The sequence below is a fragment of the Brassica napus genome, unplaced genomic scaffold (genome assembly GCF_020379485.1).
Source record: "Brassica napus cultivar Da-Ae unplaced genomic scaffold, Da-Ae ScsIHWf_1230;HRSCAF=1757, whole genome shotgun sequence".
Lineage (NCBI taxonomy): Eukaryota > Viridiplantae > Streptophyta > Magnoliopsida > Brassicales > Brassicaceae > Brassica > Brassica napus.
The window spans coordinates 149,861-163,457 of NW_026014653.1; the positions used below are offsets into that span (position 1 = coordinate 149,861).

General features: G+C 41.4%; 1 non-coding gene across 1 annotated transcript; it reads right to left on the reverse strand.

The window, feature by feature from the left end:
- Positions 1–9,298: 9,298 nt before the first annotated feature.
- On the reverse strand, positions 9,299–9,405 carry LOC125596579. Its single transcript, XR_007331141.1, has one exon. It is a non-coding gene; the product is annotated as a small nucleolar RNA R71 (small nucleolar RNA).
- Between the last annotated feature and the right edge of the window lie 4,192 nt (positions 9,406–13,597).

The following is a 13,597-nucleotide window of genomic DNA, read 5'->3' on the forward strand; positions in this document are numbered from 1 at the left end:
CGCTGGAAGCTACGTGAAGAGACCCGGCAATCGAGAAAACGAGGCGAATTTCTTCTCCTCACGGTCTTCGTCAAAGGTCGAGAACGGTGATCGATACTCAACGATGTAAGAATCTATTTAGTGGAACGCGCCGGGGATATGGATTGAGCGAGACTAGATAGGAGATTTCAGATTTGAGTAATTTGGTTCGAACCAGTCTTGTTATCGAAATTATTATTTCCGCTCTCGGGTTGATGTTATAAAATTTAAATTAAATTAAAAAAACACATGCTTTTTGTTATGACCCAAAATATTATAAGCTATACATATGGCTCCGCCCCGGAATTATGCTTATGCCCTCTCCTTTTAGAAATACTTTCATTCCTCTCTGGACAAGTGCTCGAGTAAGAAATACCTTTCCTTTTCAGTCGAGTTACTAAAGCACCTAGGATAACGTCCTCTGATCTAAATAAGAGCTCATGTTTGCTTTCTGGCAATGAGCTACATGATATTTACTTTTCATCGAATTTTGAAAAATTTTATTAATATTGAAAGATTAATTTTACAATGTTCTAACAAAAGAAATAAAGTGCACATTGATGGTTACTTTTGTAATATATACGTTTTTGTGAGATTATGTATGTTTATTTAAGAATTTAACTCGTCATTGCACCATCGCACTATAATACATACTATAGTACTATCTTATGTAAATTTTGAGGATATTTATTTCGTTCCAAATATCCTGTAAAAATGAATGAGGATACTTAAATAAATTATGTTGTTCCTGTTGAGATAAGCTTGAAGTAGCTTATGATACAAGCTACTTAATCCTAATGTGTTGTGTTTATGTATAAGGATTAGGATATATCCAAATATGTAAGTCCTAATGAGTTTAGGATATTTTAGGGGTTATATAAAGAGATACCAATGTGTGGTATAGAGTGTGAGTTGTGAGAGTTTGAGAGCTTAAGTTTTGAGAGATTTTTCCTTAAGCATTGAGATTAATAAAGAGTTTGAGTTTGAGATAATACTTTGTGTTCTTGAGCCTGTAATTCTATATTTGGTATCAGAGCAAGCACGAGAACAATGGTAGATATCAAAGAAGAATCCGAGACTAGTAACAAGAAGAATGGGTCGTCCTCCATCAAATTCCCAATGCTTACCTCTACAAATTATACGGTTTGGGCAATGCGGATGAAGATTGCCCTAAAGGTGAATAAAGTATGGGAGTCCATTGATCCCGGCAAGAAGGATGAGGAGAAAAACGATGTAGCCATTGCACTCTTATTTCAATCCATCCCCGAGGCGTTGACATTACAGGTCGGGGATCTTGACACAGCAAAAGCAGTATGGGATGCGATCAAAGCAAGACACGTTGGAGCTGAAAGAGTAAGAGAGGCAAGGCTGCAAACATTAATGGCTGAATTTGATAGGTTAAATATGAAAGAGGAAGACACAATAGATACCTTTGTCGGAAAGTTATCAGAGATTTCGTCTAAATCCGCATCTCTCGGTGAAATAATTGAGGAATCGAAGCTAGTAAAGAAGTTCTTAAAGAGCTTGCCCCGGAGAAAATACATTCACATTGTGGCTTCACTGGAACAAGTTCTTAACCTAAATACTACGAGCTTCGAAGATATCATTGGAAGGTTGAAAGCCTATGAGGAGAGGATCTGTGAGGAAGAAGATGAGCAACACGATGATCAAAGCAAATTAATGTATGCAAATATGGAGAATCAACAAGAAGGCTACGGTGGTAGAGGCAGAGGCCGTGAGGGTAGCTATGGAGGTCGTTTCCGTGGACGGGGAGGCCGTTCAAACTGGAGAGGTAGAGGACGTGGCCGGTTTGGATCCTATCAATACGGCTCATATAATCAAGAACGAGATGCTTCCCACATCACCTGTTACCGATGTGATAAACTTGGCCACTTTGTAGCTGATTGTCCAGATAGGCTACTTAAACTTCAGGAGACTGTTGAGAAGAAAGATGAAGATACTCAAGAAGCTGATGAGTTGATGATGCATGAGGTGGTTTACTTGAATGAGCAAAAGGTAAAACCAAGTAAATTCGAAGCTGATTCCGACACCAAGAACGTCTGGTACCTTGATAATGGCGCAAGTAACCATATGAGTGGTAACAGATTGTTCTTCGACACCTTGGATGAGACAATCACTGGGACTGTTCGGTTCGGAGATGATTCAAGAATTGATATACGAGCAAAGGGTTCAGTACGTTTTATATTCAAAGGAGGGGAGAAGAAAATCTTAAGCAATGTGTATTACATACCAGGCCTAAAGAGTAATATTGTCAGCCTTGGACAAGCCACAGAGAGTGGTTGTGAAGTAAGGATGAAAGACGATCAGCTGATGCTGTTTGATCGTGGAGGAAAATTGATGATCAAAACAGCTAGATCAAGGAACCGACTGTATAAAGTCACTCTTCAGGCCGAAAACATTAAATGTTTAAGTCTAACATCAACGACTGAGTCATCAAGATGGCATGCGAGGCTTGGTCACGTCAATCATGAGACAATGAAGACGATGATTAATAAGAAACTGGTACAAGGCTTATCGGACATCACAGTTAACAAAGAGACGTGTGTGTCATGTCTACTTGGGAAACAAACGAGACAACCATTCCCAAAGGAAACCTCGTATCGAGCCGTGAAGCCTCTCGAGCTCATACACGGTGATCTGTGTGGACCGATCACCCCACCCACACCGGCTCATAAACGATATGTATTGGTGCTGATCGATGATTACTCGCGATACATGTGGACAGTGTTATTGAAAGAAAAGAGTGAGGCATTGGAGAAATTTAAAAAATTCAAGACACTTGCTGAGCAGGAAACAAAGACTGCGATACAAACGTTGCGAACAGACCGTGGAGGAGAGTTTACATCTCGAGACTTTCAGAACTGCTGCGACACACACGGAATTAGGAGACACTTAACAGCACCATACTCCCCTCAACAGAACGGAGTGGTAGAGCGACGCAACCGGACTCTTATGGAGATGTCCAGGAGCATTCTAAAGCATAGGAATGTACCAAATTTGTTGTGGGGAGAAGCCGTACGACACTCTACCTATCTGATCAATAGACTTGCCACAAGATCGCTACTCGGCAAGACTCCATACGAGATGCTACGAGAGAGGAAACCAAACCTATCGCACCTTAGGATTTTTGGTTGCATTAGCTATGTTCGAACTGAAGTGGCTGGGAGGAGGAAGTTGGATGATAGGTTGAGAGTATTGATACATATGGGTACAGAACCCGGCTCTTAGGCCTACCGCTTGTACGACCCTATAAAAGGGAAGATCGTAGTGAGCCGTGATGTCACGTTTGATGAGAGCCAGGGATGGAACTGGAGTAAAACAGAAGAGAGGAAAGATGAGAACCCCGGAACATTCAAGGTTGACTTGCGAATTACGGGTGATGAAGAAAAGGCTAAGCAACATGATGTGGGTACTATAGCTATAAGTGATGGAGATACAGATGATGAGTACAAAGATGATAATGAGGAAGAGAATGAAGAGCAAACAGAGGTGAGGAGATTAACAAGAAGCAGAGCAAAGCCTACTTACCTAGACGACTACATTTTGCTCGCGGAGTATGAGCATGAGCGCCTCTTAATGGCTGTTAATGATGAACCATGGACGTTTGATGAAGCTAAGGAACTGAAGGTGTGGATCGATGCGTGCAAGGAAGAGCTTGTATCTATCGAGAAAAACAATACATGGGTACTGGTTGAGCTTCCTACAGGTGTGAAGCCTATAGGCTTAAGGTGGATTTTCAAGATTAAACGAAACGCGGATGGTAGCATAAACAAGTATAAGTCACGGTTGGTAGCAAATGGCTACGTTCAGAGACATGGTATTGACTACGACGAAGTGTTCGCGCCTGTGGCTTGTATGGAAACAATCCGACTAGTCATAGGCATTGCAGCATCTTTGGGTTGGAAAATACATCATCTAGATGTAAAAACAGCTTTCTTACATGGTGAGTTAAAAGAAAAAGTATATGTTACACAACCAGAAGGATTTATAATACCAGGAAAGGAAGGGAAAGTTTACAAGTTAAAGAAGGCCCTCTATGGACTACGACAAGCACCTCGAGCATGGAACGCTAAACTTAACAAGATTCTCTGCGAGTTGAGGTTTCAGAGGTGCTGTAAGGAACCTTCCGTGTATAGGAAGGAAGAGAAGCGAGGACTTCTGGTCGTAGTGGTGTATGTCGACGATTTGCTCGTCACTGGCGCGTCTCTACAGTCAATCAACGAGTTTAAACAAGAGATGGCGATGAAATTTGAGATGAGCAACCTTGGTAAGCTTACATATTACCTTGGTATCGAAGTACATCAACACAAAGAGGGAATCATGCTTAAACAAGATAGATATGCAACAAAGATACTTGAGGAATGCGGAATGGCGTTCTGCAACTCAACCCATATACCAATGGATATGAACGTCAAGTTGTCAAAGTCACAAGAAGAGAAGAGCATTGATGAAACAGAGTATAGAAGAAGCATAGGATGTCTCCGATATTTACTTCACACCCGACCAGACCTGTCGTATAGTGTGGGAGTATTGAGTAGATATATGCATGAGCCAAAGGAGTCACATGGTGCGGCTTTAAAACAAGTACTGCGGTACTTGCGTGGAACCTCTTGCCTCGGCCTCTCTTATACGCGATCAAAGGAACTAGAGTTGATAGGTTACAGCGACGCGTCTCATAATGTTGATGAAGATGATGGGAGGAGTACCACATGCCATGTGTTCTATCTCGAGAAGAATCCTATAACATGGTGTTCTCAGAAGCAAGAGATCGTTGCACTCTCGTCGTGTGAAGCAGAATTTATGGCAGCCACAGAAGCAGCAAAACAAGCCATCTGGCTTCAGGAGTGCTTGGGCGAGATCATTGGAGAAACGTGCAGGAAAGTAACAATTCGAGTGGACAACAAATCTGCAATCGCGCTTACAAAGAACCCTGTGTTTCATGGACGTAGTAAACACATACATAGAAAGTTCCACTTCATCCGAGAGTGTGTTGAGAACGAGCAAGTTGAAGTAGAGCATGTTCCGGGAAATGAGCAGAAAGCTGATATACTAACAAAGTCACTTGGTAGAATCAAATTCAAGGAGCTGAGAGATTTGATAGGCGTTGAGGATTTGTCAAATGAGGAGTTCAAGATTAAAAGGGAGAATGTTGAGATAAGCTTGAAGTAGCTTATGATACAAGCTACCTAATCCTAATGTGTTGTGTATATCTATAAGGATTAGGATATATCCAAATATGTAAGTCCTAATGAGTTTAGGATATTTTAGGGGTTATATAAAGAGATACCAATGTGTGGTATAGAGTGTGAGTTGTGAGAGTTTGAGAGTTTGAGAGTTTAAGTTTTTAGAGAGTTTTCTTTAAGCATTGAGATTAATAAAGAGTTTGAGTTTGAGATAACACTTTGTGTTCTTGAGCCTGTAATTCTATAGTTCCAAATATAATTTTACACCACAACATAATTTGTTTGCAGACTCAAGTAAGTATCAATGAATGAGTATGGAGTCGTTAGAATTGCCACAATATTTATAGACATTTGCTAGATTGACGGACGACATTGACCATCATTCACCTATGAATTATGTGGTCATCCCCGCTTTATATAACTTTATATACTTATATCATGATTGAAGATATTGAAGAACAGCTGTAATTGATTCCTCGGGGAAAAAATATCAAACGGGCTATCAATTTCTAGTCACTATCTGTCTTATTATCGTGTTATTTCAATTACTTGTGTATTTATATTCTGATATAACTTATAGCAGATAGTACTAAATAGTATCTTATGAGTGTTGACAAAAAAATAGCATCAATATGAGCAAATGAGCAATGGACAAGTGAACCAACAGTACAGTACGATATATAGAAAAAAAAACAATTCTGCAAGATTGTCTTCGAATAGAAAATCTAAACAGAAATCCTCTGCGTCCTTTCTCACTGAAAAGTTCCATAACAACCAGGTGTAAATTTGATGTTTTCACAAAATGATGTGTGAGATTACAGGAAAAAACGGATGATTACAGATTATTATGGAAAAGAAAAACAAAACAAGTTTATATTTCTAAAAAAAAGTTATACTATAGACCAAAACAATGTTTACTTGTTTTGGGGACTTTGTATTATTTACGTCATATTGTCGTCCTTTAAATGTACCAAGCTTCATGATTTTCACGTTCATATTCTAAATTTAGAATAATATAGATATTTCATGATCAATGGTCCCGAAAATATCGGTCCGTGTAGTGATATTGCATTATCTTGTTTTTACAAGTTCATAAGTATATTACATGGGGAAAAAGTTCATATGTAAAATTAATTAGTTTTTTAAATATCTCAAATTACTTTTGTTAACATATATAATTTTCTGAAACTACTAGGTTCCCATGAGTTTTTAACTACATAGTAAAAATGTACAGCTAGGTATGGGTGAAAACATCTACAACCATTTCGCATATAGAATTCAAAATCAAAACTACTGCCAAACGATATCTAATATGGTCAATTTAAGACCATAGTTGAACTATATGTCTATTTTATCTGCACGAATACACCGTGAACCACATATGAGAATATGCATCGATCTAAATACCTTTTTAATGTGGAAGTACGAATACATCACATATATGCTGCTGGTACGTTTCAACCCAACTCCGAAATAACCCATAAATGAGCTTAAGCTTATAAAACCGCAGTCATATCGCAAGGGGATTAGATTTTAACATAAGTTTGGGCATTTCTTTCTTGTGAGCATTGCGACTATCGATCTTTTTGAACACTTGTTTAGATTTTTCCAACCTCCATATAATCTTCTCGTTATTCCACTTCTTCATCAAACAATAGCATCCTGGATCCACTCTTGATTTGACTGTGAACCGTAATTTTCTCATGGGTGTCACGTATTTTATTTATTCACCCGGTCACTAAATTTGATTATTGATTTAAAGTATCAAAAAGAAAAATCTCTGTTAAGATAAACATTTATCGTTTCGAAACTTCCCCTGGTCTAATCTGCTGGATGATATCTTGTATATTTCCATTATCTTATCCATTCATCCATGTGCATTTTGATCATATAGATTAGGATTTAGCCATGTTTAGGTTGCATTTTGCATACATAAGTCTTTATCAGGTATTTGAGTACCACATGGAGTTCTCGGAGACATATGGGTGTGTTTGGAGCTCGAAAGAGGTGTAAAGATGATCATTGGACGAGCAGAGCGTTGGGAGCGACTTCCCGGAGCGACACCAGCAAGTCGCTCTGACCTGCCTTTTCAGAGCGACCTTACCAGAGCGATGCGGAGAAGTCGCTCGCCATTTCATCCCGGTGGAAGCCGAAAACTGACCCGGAGCGACCTATCAGAGCGACCACTCCAGGTCGCTCCCGAAGCCCAGAGCGACTTGGCCAGAGTGACACCCCGAGGTCGCTCGCATTTCTATCGCATGACGACAACACAATGGAGCCAGAGCGACCTCTCGCAGCGACACAGCGAGGTCGCTCCCGAAGCATGGAGCGACTACTCGGAGCGACGAGCGGAGGTCGCTCGCATTTTCATCACTCGGGAACGCGAGAACGAGTCCGGAGCGACCTCTCGCAGCGACACAGCGAGGTCGCTCCCGAAGTGTGGAGCGACTACTCGGAGCGACGAGCGGAGGTCGCTCCGCGTCTTATTTCTGCTCGAACTTATGATTTCTCAAGGGCCTTTTGGTCATTTCATGATGCACGTTTTTATTTTCTAAACCTATGTTTTAATACTCTGTAAGCCACCAGGAGGCAGATCTATCTTTGTTCTGAAGAAAACCACCAAAAACCTTGAAAAAGGGGATCTCTTTGATTCATTGATCACATGTTCTACTGTTGATTTCTATTCTATTATCTGTATTTTCTCTGAATGATTAATCTGAAATCCAATATGGGTTTAAGAGGAATCATGGAGATTAGTGAGTAATCACCTTTTGAATTCATGGGTTAGGGAGATTAAGGGTGATTAGGTTAGTTCTAGGATGTTTTAGTGTAGATCATTCTTGTTCCTTGCTAGTAGAGTATTCTTAATGCATCTTCTGAGTTGGCCACTCAAAAGTTGATCAATAGGCATTTCCCACCCGAAAGGTGTTTGATGAAATGCCTGAGACAACTCTCCTAGGCTTTTAGTATACTTTGCCAAAGACATTTGTTGTTAAAGATGCTAAGATAGCTAATAGACTTGTTAGTAATGATTGCTTTCATATTATTCAACCAAAGACATTTGATGTTTGAGATATGTTAGCAAATGAGCATTCATCTAGACATAGAGCTTGCTTAGAATTGTGTCTAGGCTTAAGGTTGATAGTTTGATTGATCATTTGCCATCCTTAGTTCGATACTTGATCACCCAAGGTCTAATCCCTATGCCCATGAGTTCTCTTTTCCCTTAGTCAAGAAAGTATCATTCTGTTATTGCTTTCTAGTTTTAGTCATAGCTTAAAACCCATCTAAATCATTGGTTGCACTTAGATTAAGTGAGTACTTGCATTCTCAGTGCTTTGATATCCCTCAGAACTGGTTCGACAATCACTATACTACAACATTTGTCTTAGGAGCCTTGAAAACTCCTAACATCAAATTGGCGCCGTTGCCAAATTCTGAGTAGATTTAAACATTGAGATTTAGTCACTTGCTTGAGACTAAGTCATTTTAATTTTTTTTTGTTACTGATTCTTCTTCTTCACCTACCTTTCACTTTCAGGTGTATGAACTTGAGGAGCAGGGGTCCATCAAACCTAGTTCCAATAGTAGCAGACATCAGAGCTTTTGAGAGGGAGTGTGCTAGAGCTAGAAGAGAAGAAGAACACCAGGCCCACTTGGATATTGATATGGCAGATCCACCGCAAGGGGCAGAACACCAACCGCGGGCAGCTCGACCCATTGGCACTTACGACCGCCCCAACATACATGGTCACAGATTCGGAATCCGAGCACCAGCTGTGGCAGCCAACAACTTTGAGGTCAAGTCAGGACTCCTCAACGTGATCGAGAACAACAAGTATCATGGCTTGGCTCTGGAGGACCCATTTGATCACTTGGATAGGTTCGACAGCTACTGTGGGTTGTCAAAAACCAATGGTGTGTCCGAAGATGCCTTAAAGCTCAAGCTATTCCCTTTCTCTTTGGGGGATAAGGCACGTCAGTGGGAGAAGTCTCTACCCAGCCACTCTATCACCACTTGGGATGAGTGCAAGAGAGCATTCTTGGAGAAATTCTTCTCATCCTCAAGAACTGCTAAGCTGAGAAATGAGATCTCCAGTTTCCAACAGAAGAACTTGGAAGGATTCAGTGAAGCCTGGGAGAGATTCAAGGGCTACCAAGCTCAATGCCCACACCATGGTTTCTCTAAGGAGAGCTTGCTGAGCACATTCTACCGTGGTGCTCTTCCTAAGTACAGGGCCAGACTGGATACAGCTAGCAATGGGTTCTTCTTGGGGAGAACTGAGGAAGATGCAGAGGAGCTGGTTGACAACATGGTAAAGAGTGATGCAGTCTACAGTGGAGACCACGACAGAAGCAGTCGAACAGATGATAAGCAGACGAGGAAGGAGTTGAAAGCTCTACAGGATAAGATAGACATCCTCCTTGCTGATAAAGCCACACAAGAGCAGCTGCACTTTGTTGGTAACCCAAGCCAAGATACACCACCTGTTGTCCATGAGGTTGAGGGTTTGGAAGGTCAGGAAGAGCTGTGTTTCATCAACAACAATGGTAGCTGGTACAAAAAAGAGCCCAACTTTCAGTACAACAACTACCAACAGAAATCCTATCCCAACAACCAACAGAGTGGTTATCCGCCTCGAAACAACCAGCAAGGCAGCTATCAACCTCATCAAAACCCCTCATCTGGTTCCTCTGCTCCTCAAGAGAGCAGCACTGACACCCTGCTGAAACAAATCTTGGAGTCTCAGACTAGAAGTGAGAAGCATGTTGGTTATGAGTTGAAAAACCTTCATTCCAAGATTGATGGGAGCTACAATGAGCTCAACAACAAGTTCTCACATCTTGCTTCTACAGTCAAGAATTTAGAGAATCAGTTTGCTTCCATGAACACTCACCAGACTCGCCAGCAAGGATCTCTACCTGGAAAATCTGACCAAAACCCCAAGGAGGCCAAAGCTATCACCCTTAGGAGTGGTAAGCAGTTACCTCCTACAACCCTCACCAGGGATGCTGAGAAACTAGGTGAGGAGGTGGCCATCAACTTAGATGATGAAGTGGTGATTGTTGATGAGAAAATCAATGATGAAATCTTGGAGAAGATTGTGGAAGCCAAGGGTAAAGGAAAGGTTGGGGAAGAGAAGAAAACAGTGAAAGATGGTGAAGTTCTTGCTCCAGCAAGTGAGAATTCTTTTGTTCCTCCTCCCTATGAACCCAAACTACCATTCCCTGGTAGATTCAAGAGGCAGCTGCTAGAGAAGTACAAGGCTTTGTTTGACAAGCAAATGAGTGAAGCTCAGGTTGCAATGCCCATCATCGATGCTTTCATGTTGATTCCTCAATACAACAAGTTCCTGAAAGATGTTGTAGCTGCAAAGAAGAAGGAAATGGAAAGCATGATGATTCTTACCCATGAGTGCAGTGCCATCATCCAAAGGCTTGATGTTCCAGAGAAGTTAGAGGATCCAGGATGCTTCACACTACCTTGTGCTCTTGGACCTATGGTATTTGAGAAATGTCTCTGCGATTTGGGAGCTAGTGTCAGCGTGATGCCTTTGTCTGTTGCAAAGAAGCTTGGATTCACTCAGTACAAGAAGTGTAAACTCTCTCTGGTGTTAGCTGATCGTTCAGTGAAGTACCCTGTGGGCATCTTAGAGGACCTACCTGTGAAGATTGGAAGGTATGAGATACCTACAGATTTTGTGGTGCTTGAGATGGGTGAGGAGGCTCAGGACCCATTGATTCTTGGAAGGCCATTCTTAGCTACAGCAGGAGCAATTGTTAAGGTGAAAGAGGGCACGATTGATCTCCATTTGGGTAAAGGGCATGTTCTCCACTTTGACATCAAGGAGAAAATGAAGAAACCAACTGTGTTCGGGCAAGCCTTCTACATTGAAGAGATGGGCACTCTTGCTGATGAGCACCTTGAAGAGTTACCACCTGAGGACGACGAGGAGGGAGCATCTCCCTCTACTCATTCTCCATAGAAGGTAACCCACTACTTTCCCTTGTATATACCATTTCGTTTTTGCATATTAGTTTTCTCTTTTTGGGTATCTCTCTCTCCTTGACAACACAGAGACTGTGTCATTTAAGTTTGGGGGAGGTACCAAGTATTTGATCACGTTTGCTTTGATGATTTTGAGTCTCATGCATTGCATTATACATATATATTTGCATAAAAAAAAATTCATTTAGTTTGCATCATTGGCATTTCTAGGAGAGTCTAGAGCATATAGGTTGCATTTACTTGCATTGGGAGCAATGATTTGAAATGCCTTGTAAAGAACATTACTTTGCACCTGAATAGCTTATGCACCTCTCAAAAACACTTGTATGCTTCGAGCCTTGAAGACTCTTCCTGAAACTTGTTGATTGCTGAAACTCAGTCTTTGAAGCCAACTACAACCTTATTTGAACTGAACGAACTTAATGCTTCTTGCTCATGGTCCCTTGTGTACTGAGTCATGGCTATACACACTTGAGTTGTCACATCCTTTATGCCAATCTTATTTTGACAAACTCTAGTGGTAGACCACTCCCAAAACCTTTCCCTCCTTTTAAGCTTTCATTGTTTGATGAGTGAGGCCTTCTTCGGAAAGTCTTACATGTGCATAATGTTGAGAGTATCGGGAACGACAATGCTTGATCTTCATTCTTGCTAGATTGGGCACTCTATTGTCTAGCTATAGGTGGGGGGTGAGAGTTGTGATTATGATTTGGGAGCAATGAAAAAGGAAAAGAAATGACTCTTTGTGTTTAAGTGAATTGTCTTATTGGGATAAGTAGAAAAACCTCTAGCTCAAGTTATGAAAAGTCTTGGCCCCCATTTAAAAAAAAAAAAAAAAAAAAAAAAAAATATGAAAAGAAAAGAAAAAGAAAGAAAAAGGGGGCTAGCAAAGTTGTTAGGAGCTAAGTAATGTTTTGAGGTTGTGAAAAATCCCTTGTAGATTTCAAAGAGAAGGAGTTAATGTTCTTAGGATCTTTTGGTGAGAGATGTGAGTTGGGTTTGACATTTGAGAATGATTGTGTAATTGTATGTTTGGGAAAAGGGTAGAACAATGGAGATTGAGCATTGTATGCATGAGTTGATCCCTTTCTTAGATATATTATGTGCAATGTCAAGGCTACTTGTTTCGAGAGTAAACCACCTTAAAGATTTTATGTTTCGAACCTCTTGAATCACTTGAATAAAAGTCTTCCCTCACCCAACCAAATGACTTGGACCAACTTACCATTTGCAAGAATTCACCTGATGTTTTGTGCTTAATGAATGTGAGAGTTGGTTGATTTGAATGTGTGGATGCATGATGATGAGTGTAGGGATGAAAAGAGTTCAGATAGACCTAGAGAAGCTAGAGTGTAATAAGAGAGTGTGCTCGTGCTGGATTAGATGTTGAATCGAGTACTAGTTGTGTTTCTTTTGGCTATGAGCTCCCACCTTCAAACCTCTCTCCCTATGAGTTCTAGAAAGTTCACTTGTGGACAAGTAAAAGAACAAGTTTGGGGGAGTTGATATCTTGTATATTTCCATTATCTTATCCATTCATCCATGTGCATTTTGATCATATAGACTAGGATTTAGCCATGTTTAGGTTGCATTTTGCATACATAAGTCTTTATCAGGTATTGGAGTACCACATGGAGTTCTCGGAGACATTTGGGTGTGTTTGGAGCTCGAAAGAGGTGTAAAGATGATCATTGGACGAGCAGAGCGTTGGGAGCGACTTCCCGGAGCGACACCAGCAAGTCGCTCTGACCTGCCTTTTCAGAGCGACCTTACCAGAGCGATGCGGAGAAGTCGCTCGCCATTTCATCCCGGTGGAAGCCGAAAACTGACCCGGAGCGACCTATCAGAGCGACCACTCCAGGTCGCTCCCGAAGCCCAGAGCGACTTGGCCAGAGTGACACCCCGAGGTCGCTCGCATTTCTATCGCATGACGACAACACAATGGAGCCAGAGCGACCTCTCGCAGCGACACAGCGAGGTCGCTCCCGAAGCATGGAGCGACTACTCGGAGCGACGAGCGGAGGTCGCTCGCATTTTCATCACTCGGGAACGCGAGAACGAGTCCGGAGCGACCTCTCGCAGCGACACAGCGAGGTCGCTCCCGAAGTGTGGAGCGACTACTCGGAGCGACGAGCGGAGGTCGCTCCGCGTCTTATTTCTGCTCGAACTTATGATTTCTCAAGGGCCTTTTGGTCATTTCATGATGCACGTTTTTATTTTCTAAACCTATGTTTTAATACTCTGTAAGCCACCAGGAGGCAGATCTATCTTTTTTCTGAAGAAAACCACCAAAAACCTTGAAAAAGGGGATCTCTTTGATTCATTGATCACATGTTCTACTGTTGATTTCTATTCTATTATCTGT